Genomic DNA, 11,345 nt, shown 5'->3' on the forward strand with positions numbered 1-11,345 from the left:
GACATGTTTGAAGACCAACTATAAGACCTTGACTCTGAAATGACTCTTTTCTGGACCACAGTAACATCAATGACTGCAAATAACGAGAAATGAACCTTGGTGAATTATACTCTGACATAGGACTGACAAGACTGAGTCTAACATTGGCTCCAATTGGGATGGCAGCTCCCGCTCCGTGGAGGTGCCAAGAACATCATATCTCTGGGAGAGCTAGACAGCGCCTTTCGTCCATTGGGCTATGGAGTCCATTATTCTGAAAAACCAACATGACTCAGTTTATTGATTGAAACTCGACTTAAACTGTCTCAATGCAAACTGCAATAATTGAAAAACTTGACTCTAACCAACTAACTCAAAATGGCAAAGACCTGGACCTAAAACTTAAAGCTGGGTGGCAGTACATGGCCACCTGTGTTTCTTACAAGACAATGTATCCTCAAACTATATCAAAATGCCAATGCAACCAATCAAGAAGATGGCTTCTTGACTGATTCTTCCTATCAAATCTTCTGGTCAACAGTGGATGCTTGTAACTGGGTCTCCAAAAAGCTAATTTACCATGATCTCCTTCATCACTGAACACTACAATAATCACCTTCACTGCTGGCTGCAACAAACTTGCCAGAGGATCTTGAAAAACATGAAGATTTGCCAATGCCACCTCCTGCTGAAGAAACAAGGTGTCCTTTGCTTCAAATTCTGATCTTCCTTCATCATGTACTTCAGTGAAAGTATGCTCCTGGGCTTTAAAAAACTCTAAACAGGTAGATGAGCAGATATCTTCTTGGAAAAACATTTCAACACATGAAACATATGAAGAAGAATCTGAATGGAAATCCTGAATGTTTTGATCTTCTGTGGTGTGAATGTACTGTAGGTCATTTTCATATGATATGACAGCCAAGTTTTCATGTTCCTTATTACATTCATTAATCATAAGAAGAGAAACTTCATATGATTCTTGAAGCGCACAAATGACATTTCTACCATCTACTAAAGATTCATCCAAAGGAACCTTTTCACTTACTTGAACGAAGGTATCCTCTTGCTGTTCATGAATTGACTGGATTACCTTGGTAGGAAGGTTGTGTTCTGATGAGATGAGGGCAATTAGGCTTGTAACTCTGTCTTCTTCATTTGAGGCAGCCTCAACAATGCAATTCTCTTCTACGAGATCTGGAGCAACATATTTTTCCTCATCACAATCCGTCTCTCGATCTGGTTTATCATCATCATTTTCAGAGATTGGAACATCATTTTCCTGTGTATCCTTATTTATTTCAACCAGATCTGAAATAGGACTTCCTTTTTCATCATTTTCAGTCATATGGAAATCCTTAACCTGTTGATTTTGATCCTGCTGCAAAGTTTCCTCTAAGAGTTCTGTAGACTGCTGAAATGGATTTTCATATAATGCTTCCATGATTTCTTCGTCCATAAAATTATCATCCTCATAGTATTTTTCAAGGCTCTCAATAAAACCATAAGCATGCTTGCAACAATCCTGAACTAAATTTAATGATGGATAAGATTCTTTATACTTCTCAAAGAATATTGAATGAAAATCCTTTAGACAATAGATGGAAGCAGGTGGCAAACTTTCATACCAAGACCGGGCTTCGTCTTCTAGAGTAGCCATAAACATTTTCATCAAACAGTCCTCAGGAAAATTGATCTTTAATCTATGCACATGAATGTGAAATTTCACCAGATGAAGAGCAACATCATTACCTTCCACATTTTTGAACACAGGCAAATTCTTTGACCAATCTACCTTGGGCATTTTATTTGGAAAACCTGGGATGTGATCTCGGCTCATGGGAGCGTATCTTCTTGCAATCTGATCCATCTTAAGAAATCTCAAAGCTACTGATCCCTCTGCAGTGGAGTCACCATGAAGGACTAATTGCATGGATTCTTCAGTGAATGGAGTCGCCAGGTGAATGATTTCAGTCATCTTCTTATGTCTGATCGTTGTTCACCATCAACAATTAGCTCTGAACTTGAGATATGTACTGGGGAAAAACAATCTACAAGTAAACCATTTCGTCCCCAGTGGAGTCGCCACTATGTTAGCACTCGAATCTGCCTCAGGCTGAAGGAAGGCGAGGTTCGAGGCAACATCAAACCAAGCTCAGCCTTGTAGCTAGCCCTACGAGGATAGGAGAGGGATCTCTCTAGTCAATCTCGATAAAATGAGCGATAGAGTGTGAGATGACTTAAAATGGGAACTGATTTTAGGCTAGTAAATAGATAAGAAAGGGTATTTTGATAAATGACTGGGTTTTCTGGGCAGCGTGGGGTCAAGGAACAGCATGAACAGAGAAGTTAAATCAAAGACACAGATTATCTCCTGAGGCAAGATAGGCAAGAGATTTAACATCAAATTTGAAATACTGTGGAGAGGGTGAATTGTTGAGAGGTTGACAAGGGCATAGAAGATGAATCCTTGTCAAGCAGAAGAAAATATTAAATATGAACACTTTCCCAAAGCAGAGCAATAAATTGGATTCTGCCTTTCTCACTTTAAAAGCATTCAACTGAAAACGATTATGAATGAACTATGAAATAGAAACAAGAGACATATGAAACAGGAGAAGAAACACATGCTAAATTCATACCGCAAGGATCTCATGAAACAGAGTTGTACCATTCAATTATTTTCTCTATCAAATCTGTACAATGAAGCGCTGGGTTTTTTCCTCCCACACTTTCCTCAGAAACTCATAAACCTTTACACATAAATTTTCATACAATAAATAGACTCAGGAATGGGAAACCAGATCGATGAGAGATAGGGAGCTGGAAAGCCAATCTAAGAAGATAGGAAAAGAGCTGTCCATCTGTGCTGGGGACATAGCAGCATTACATCTCACTTTTCTCTGGTGACCAATTAAAAATCAAAAACTATAACATGGATCCCATGAAATCATGATTGAGGACAAAAATGGGCAAGCGTTCCTATCTCCCTGTTGCGGTAGATGTTCTGCGTTCTAATTTTGGCCTTTGGTCCTTTCACCTTCTCGATACCGTTTGAATAAAACCGATTTTTTTTCTTTTAATAAAAATGGTTTTCCACTAAAATTTTGCTTTTAATGAAGATATTTTATTGGTGTTCTGTTGCATTTAAATTTGAAGTATACATGGGTCCTTTTCCCTTTTAGTGAGTTCGGTAAGCACCTCGAATCTATGACCAACACCTTGACATCTAGTAGAGGAATCAAGTGTTTCTCTAACTGTCATTTCTGCGACGCGTAAGTCACACTGGCTTATGTAAACAGATGTTTTGAGAGGAAAAAACGCGTCCAGTCTTTGCCCGTTGAAGCACTCTCTCCAGTCACCTTCAAGCCAGGGTCTAATTTTCCAGCTAAAGCTAGCAGCAATGTTGTCTTTCCAGACCCAGGGGGACCCAACAACAAAATCATTCTAGATGGTTTGAGGATTCCACTTGTGTCTTTCAGAATTGTGAAATTTACTTTCTTTGTGAGTGACATTCCAACCATGCCGAACAAGTATTCCACCAGGTTTCTAGGTGTATTCCATAGTGTAGGAAATCCCCTGCTACCAACATAATACTTGGCATCAACTGTCAAGTGTTCAAATCAGACTTCTACAGTTGGGGGTTGGCTACCAACTCTGTCAATATGATTTAATCAGCATCAATTGCACTTGGTAGACCTGGATAGTGATGTAAGCAACAAATCCGTATCTATTGTTCTGAAAACTTGATGTCGACTCTTTGCCAAGGGACCTGTGTGAGGCCCCCAGCATTTCCTCTTCTTCTGGATCGAAACACACAATTTTTTCGAAGATAGGGACACCCCAAAGCATTGAAAGTTGATTTTCCCCTTTTACGACTGAGGTGAGGTGTTGCAACAGAAATAAAGTCGACTGGTTCCAACCTAGCAAGTTTTCCCCTTGATGGCTCTTTATTATGGTGAATTAAGTCAATGTCCATCAACTCCCCACCATTTTCTCCTGCAATTTCACCATTTAAAGGTGGCTCATATAGTCTCCCAATCGTGTAACTGTAAATGATGTGGGTGCAACAGAAACACCAAATGGCACACTCCAAAGAGCCTTGTAACTCTCATTTCCTGCTTGAATATCATGGCAGCTTCCAATTCATCAGCAGGCTTGTAACGACCGCCTCTCTGCATAACCATTTGGAATAGATCTCCTAGGCTGCACAGCTCCAAAACTAGATGTATATTCTGTGAATCCTCATAAATAGCATGAAGTTTCTCAGTGCCTTCGTAACCAGAGACCTTACACATGGCGTTTATTTCATTGAGGATCATATTGAGCCGTGTCTTATTTTTGTTGAGGGATTTGCAACAGAAAGCGATGCGTGTGACCCTGTGGAAACATATAGTAATTTTATGATGGGGAACCACGCTCAAGTCCACATTGTTGAATTCATAGTGATCGTGAATTGAGCAATTATTAATTATGGGCATCAATACTGATCTCCCTCCCCTATGATAACAACTCTGCAATCACTCTGCCACTTTGCTTTGCTCCATCTTGATCGAAGACATGAACCTGTTTATGGATGAGATGAAGCAACCACTCTTTAAGTTGGTAGTGTATTCTTCTACCTCGTCCTTCTGTGGGATATCGACTATGATGGCCAAGGCTGCTCTTGTGGGCTCCAACATTTTGCCAACAACAACAATATCAGCTGTTGGAGAAGAATTAAGTTGAAACAAATTGAGTTTTTGATGAATCGATGATGAATTTCGGCCTTAGGGCTCTGTGCGCCGTGCGTACTCCCAGTGCGCCGCGCCAGTCTTAATTTTACATTGTGGAGGAGCGCCCCATGCGCCGCGCGGCCCATGTGTGTCGCACCTTCTTCCTATGCACTGCGCAGCTCCGTTTCAACACAATCGGCCTCTAAAAATTTGTTTTTCCTATCAGATGTTTCTACACTAGAAGTGCTATCATCTAAAGTATTTCCTCACTTTGCCTCCACAACCATGGCAACTGAGAACAAGTTTCCATCATTGTCTACTCGTAATCGAGGTGAACTCCCAAAAGTCCAAACAGGTTGCAACTCATCTGCAAGAGCAAAAATTCGCATTTGGCCATCACTCAGGCCGATTGCTAAAATGCTATCCTTACTGACTGTGTTGTAGAGAAAACTGACTGCACGCACATGCTGTTCTTTAGTTTCATCACTGCCACTGCTTGCATTGCCACCTAACATAATAGAAAGAGGCCCCTGTAATGAAATAGAAGCATCGAATGGAGCATACGGACGAGCTTTTAGGCCTAGTGAAGCACTTTCTTCTCGTGTTAGATCATTGGCTGAATTAACTAATTCTGGAAATATTGATTCTAACCAAGAAACAGCAAGGCTGACATTGTTTGCATCCTTAGAACCAATAGAATTAGACTGTAGACCCAACATATACGCATCTTTATAAATATCTTCAATAGTTGAACTGTTGTAGATGCTTCCAAAAGGGACTACTGGACAAAGAGCATAAACAGAGCAATTGCTAAAAAGAACAAACACAGTAAATCTGTCCCATAAATGTTCGCCTCCAAAAGCAAATGCCACAGGACGTATTGCAACGGCACTCATTAGATTCTGAAGAGTAGCTAGCTGTAAATGGTACTCTTGCTCTGGAATCTCCAAATTTGAAGATAAGTCAAAAAGTCTGAAAACGCAATCGGAGGAAAGAATCCCCAAATGTGTATCACTGTGAGGATGCCATGTCACTTGTAAAATTCGTAAAGTTTTACTGTCTTTGGAAGAGTTAACTCTTTTAGACCCAACAGCAATTGCTCTGCAGAGACCATCATCAGCCGGAGATGTTATTCGATCATTCAAATACAGAACCATTATGCTTCCATCATTGGCAAGGACCACTGATTGTCCAGTTCTGCTTATAGCTAGATAGCGAACAAGAAAGTTCACCTTCATGTTGGGTCGCAATGTTCAAAGTTTTGTTGTGCTTTACACATCCTTCGTTCCCATAAGTGTTCACCATGCTCTGTAGCATGGTTTCAAGCTTCCATATCTCAATGTATCCTAAATTATTTGGGTCAAGCTCCTCCATGATGAGACCAGCATATTCCGCAGCATTCTCCTTCAACTTTGCCAGTTTGTTTGCAGAAGCACTCAACACACTAACCTCCTTAACCTCATCTTTTGATATTCGGCCAACCAAGTTGTATAATTTTGGCATTCTGGTATTTGAATGCAAACTCTGTTTCGTTTGATTTTGCTCTGTCTCTTGGTGCTGATGATGTTCTTTCTTTTTGTGCTTTTGCAGGGATAGGAGCAGTTATAGCTGCTGCCATTGAAGAGCTATACAACTTCGAAACACTTTGACATATTACATATTTATTACAAAAACACATTTGATGATTTCTTCTTCAAAACAGGGTTTTGAAGAAGAATCAATCTCGCATTATTGATGATTAACCATCTTGAAATAGAAACTCACTGAACCTTCCTCTAGCCTGCAGGCATCATTCGATATGTTTGAAGACCAAATATAAGACCTTGACTCTGAAATGACTCTTTTCTTGACCACAGTAACGTCAATGAATGCAAATGACGAGAAATGAACCTTGGTGAATTATACTCTGACATAGGACTGACAAGACTGAGTCTAACAGCAGTCAATCTTCCTGAATGCTGTGTTCGGTGCATTATGGTTTGCAAGGCAGCAGACACGGCTTCCTAGGGATATAGGATGATAACCTAGTGGGGTCTCCCAACATATAATCGATGGTACTGGAAGCGCAAGTCCGTGCTAGCAGCTGTAGAGCTATAAAAAGGGTCTCTTTCACCTCTAATTACCTCACATTAATATGTCAATCCGGGAGCGTTTGGTTATTTCAAAGAGTGACTCAATCTGAGGCTATTTGTCAGAGTAATGCTAGTAGTACAGCGTTCTGAAAAAATACAAGAGTAAACGGATGCTTGTCTATAACTAAGTTACTTCAAATGACTAAATCACACACTCTTAAAGCTAGGCAACTTTATCAGTCAAGGGTTTGACAGCAATAGCCCATCCCTTTGGAAACTGATGGAAAGGAAATTAGAGCATGGACCATGGGTCTGGGAGTGAGGCAGTAAATTCCGAGGCTCACTACAGCCACAGATCGTCTCTCACACCAAAATAACAAATGCGAGTAAATGAAACAACAGGTAAAAATGGAACGGCAAATAAGAAATCGAACAGCAAATCTAGAATGGAACAGCAATGCTAAAATGGAATAACAATTCTGAAATGGAACAGCAATTGAATAACTAAACCTCGCGAGCAGTAATCAAGCTTTATCCTATCAACTCAAATGCACTCATTGTAATCAAACATCAATCTTTCATTCTCCAAGCAAATCAAGCAGCACGCGCTAATGGAACAACACTAATTACTAATAAGTTATGGAACAGCATTTGGAAATCATACACACACAACACACTTGAAAAGTAATCTGATTTAGCACCAATCATCATCAACAAGAATACAACTGCGTTTCAAAATGGAACGGCATTATTCCTGAATCATAAAGAACACATCTTTCAGATAAATTCCACAACACGAATATACAGCATAAGAGCTCTGTAACAAAATAATAACAATGTTCAATTAAGTCTAATAATATTCAATCAACTCTGAAGGTATTGGTGATATAATGCAGAGTCAATATAACAGTTATTGTCTGTAAAAACCTTAATGAACAAATCTTAATAGAGCATATGATGTAACTTATAAAGCATATCAGATTACCAACTAATGACGATAAGCAAACCACGCAGAAATCAAATCATAGTGATATAGAAGCAAGTGTCCTCCGGGCCCGGGCCCTTAGCCTCAAGGGTACACCGCTTTAAGTTAATCCAGACGCAGAGATAAGATAATCACCAAGTTTATATTAATGCATAAAACAGAAAGTACAATGAGCCAAGTTCAACGAGACTCGATGATCAAAGTTCAATATTTAACAGAAAGTTACATAAAAGCATAATCCCCCAAAGCTAACAATGTCGTCCCTTCATATAAGGGTGACAGCGGAGATGTCTAAGCAATAAGATAAATAAAGTAGCGATCCCTCAGGATCGAAATCCTGAGGGATTCGCCAAACTGTTAATCCTTAATCACTTATTTTCTCCTCCGCCGAGCTGGTGCCTTCTCCTCCTTTTTCGGACCGGTTTGCTTCAACCTACTTAGCCTCATTTGCACTCGGTCCTTCACCAAAGGGACAACAGTTACCCTGTTCTTGTCTTTTTCTTTGGAACAACAGCTCCTCATTTTTACCCTTTCCTGCACAGGAGAATGAAAACTATCAGCGGTTAAGTCTTGCATACTAATTGCACATGTTTTGTTATAATTCTTTATTGTTTTCCACGTTCATGATGTAAAAAGATTCACAAGTCCCACTGAAAAGCCATTGAAATGATCATAAAAAACATACATTTTTAGTACTCCACAACCCCCCCTGCTTACCCTGTTTCATGCCCTCATGAAAATGTTGTAGTTGACATGCAAAGCAGTGAGAGAATAGGCTGGAGAAGGAATCTCATGCGGAGGCCTACAGCCATGGTGAGTGACTAGGTAGTCAAAGAACTGGCCTGTTTAACCCTCAGGCATCTCATATAGGGCTTGATATCTGGGTGCAGGGTGCCAGATAATTGGACTACGGAATCTATATCCTAACCAGGATGGCCCTGCCCTCAAAATGCTTTCGCCATAGAGGTTCAAACGGTTGGTAGCTAATTGAAAATTCTCATACTTAAATGGCTCCCTGAGCTGGATGTTTGGATTAGAGATTCGGTACTGAAATTTGGCTGCATCAATGGCGAGGTCTTTGATAGAAAGAAAATATTCTAAACTTTGTCAAATGAGTGCCTCGTGCATGGGTCCTAACGTTTCGATGACACCCGGAGTTCTCATGAGGTTTCTATGTGCTTTCCACAACCGTACTGGGTCCCTAGGCTCAGCCCTTACCCACAAGTCTAGGCCATTTTCCTGCCTTTGGAAAGTGTTATAGGCTTTGAGCCATTTAATCTGATTAACCCCGAATGAGATGAATGCTTGCAATTGGATGTCTCCAACAAAAGGGCCAGGGTTCAGTTCAGTCTCCTGATCTAGCACGAGGTTATGCAAATAGAATTCACACAGCAATCTCTGGACCTTCACCCCATAATGTTTGCAACAATCTATAAAATCATTGACAGTGTTAATTTGTATCGGGGCACCTGCTTTAACAACTTTTATTTTTAATTGTAAGTATCATTCCAGTAAAAACAAAGCATAGTTTTTGGCAGGGGCCCTACATGCTAAAACGTCATTGTATAAAGAACACAAGGTATCCATATGCTTGATAATAGTATCTAGCCTACGAGTTACCTTTGCAACTTTCTCTTGTTCCTTTCGCCACCCTTCAAAGGCCTGGCTTTCGGATTGATTGACGTTCCTTAGTTGCTGTTGTAGTTCTTCATACTTCTCGCGAGGGACTGTTTGCTCTCTAAGCCTTTCTGCTTCTTGCTGGGCCTGTTTCAAACCCTTGTGCAAGGTCACTGTCTTTGGATCTCTTCTCCATGCAGTAGTGGAGGCCGGGAGTTTTACCTGAACTTTCTTATTGCGTTGTTTTGAGTTCAGAACCCTTATCACCCCTGAGGGTGGTGCCTCCGTTTGAATTTTCTTGTTGTCCATTTCTTTTTTAACACGAATATCAGCTTGCTGCTATTCCTTTTCAAATGGAACAGCAGTCTGTCCCTCAGCATCATTTGGAACAATAGCTGGATCTTCAGCATCATTTGGAATAGCAGCTGGATCTTCAACAGGGTTTTGATCAGCAGGGCGATTTTTGGTCCTCCACCTTTTTATCTTGCGGATTTTTATTGCAGTGGTCATCTTTTTCTTCCCTACGGTCTTCCTTACCCTTTGCCTCGCTTTCAGGATCCTGATCTGCTAGTGGAGCTGGGCTATTATGCTCAATAATCTTCGCTGTTCCTTTCGTAATTCCCTAATTTCCAGTGTTTTATTAGAAGGAACAGCAAGCTTTCTGCTGCGTTCTGGGCCGTGACTAGTCCCTGGATCTTTCTCCTAGGGTGCTTCTTCACTGTTTTGTGCTGGTTGTTCTGGGGTAGGAACCCTAACTGGTTCCGTGACTTCTTTTTCTATCCCTACTTCCTCCGGAATTTCCTCTGGTGCCTTGGGAACAGATTGTTCCCGTTCAGTGTCTCCTATCTCCTTTTCATCATGAACAGGCAGATTTCCTTCTTCTGCCTCTTCTGCATGTGGTTTTTCGGATGTATCTTCTTCCTGGGGTTTGTCGTGGAGGTATGATGGAGTGGAAGGTTGGCCATACTCACCCATATTGGCCAAGATTGCGGCCAATTCATCTTCTCCCACTGGGTCCTGTGGTGGGCTACCTACCTGCTGTCCCATTTCCTCCTCCTGCTTGGATTGTCCAGCTTCTGCCTCAGAATGCTCAGCTTCTGTTTCAGGATGCTCAGCTTCTGTTTCAGGATGCTCAGCTTCTGTTTCTAAATGCTCAGCTGCTTCCTCATTTTCCTCTTCGGATTGCTCGGCCTCCTCGGCCTCTCCTTCCTTTTCTCCTTCAGCTTGTTCTTCTTCTACTTCTGGCCATGAGGGTTGCTCGTCCTCAATTACCACTGGCTGGCTGGTGCTTTCCTGGAGCTTTTCCAACCTTCCTCTTATCCGGGCTAACCGGACTGATTTTCTGCGTTTCTCTAGCTGTTCTGGTGTATCAGTGTCATGCTTACGCTTTGCTGATTCCTGGTGTGTTTCTGGTCGTTCAGATGTGCTCGCAACATGTTTTTGTTTTCCTAATTCTCTGCGTTTTTCCGGATGTTCTGGTGTGCTTGTAGTATGTTTACATTTTGGGGATGGTGCTGTCACCCTCCCCTCAATTATTGCAATTAGCTCTTCCCAGCTGCTTTGCTGCTGGGTGAGGCTATGACTAACTATAAATCAAATTAATCCATGGTGGCTGACAACCGACTCTACATGTTGTGCCTTTTTTAGGCTTCGTGCGATGTCATGAATTAATGAATTCAAAAGTGCAGGAAGATTTACAGAGCATTTCTACTTTAGAACAACTAAGAGTTTAAGATGTCGTGGCCTTACCACGTCTTTTCTCCCCTCGCAGGTGATGTAGCTTTGCACTGTTCTTGCTAATTCTGCCCAGGGTTCTCCTAGCGTTGCTGGCAGGACTCCCTTCCCCTTAATCGTCAAACTCTGGCCTTCGTCCTGGAAAATTTCCATGATTTTCTGTAATCTTTCCTTCTTTAGTGTACATACAGGTCCGGTGGCTGGTAGTCCCGAGACTTCTGCGATTATATTGTCGGTGACCGC

At 41.3% G+C, this 11,345-nt stretch overlaps 1 pseudogene; it reads right to left on the reverse strand.

Annotated features, from left to right (window-relative positions):
* Positions 1–4,960: 4,960 nt before the first annotated feature.
* LOC149225731 (nuclear pore complex protein NUP88 pseudogene) lies at positions 4,961–6,312 on the reverse strand (annotated as a pseudogene).
* Between the last annotated feature and the right edge of the window lie 5,033 nt (positions 6,313–11,345).

Source organism: Pinus tabuliformis, chromosome J (assembly GCF_031772625.1).
Source record: "Pinus tabuliformis cultivar Carrire ecotype Pingquan chromosome J, CPIR1, whole genome shotgun sequence".
NCBI lineage: Eukaryota > Viridiplantae > Streptophyta > Pinopsida > Pinales > Pinaceae > Pinus > Pinus tabuliformis.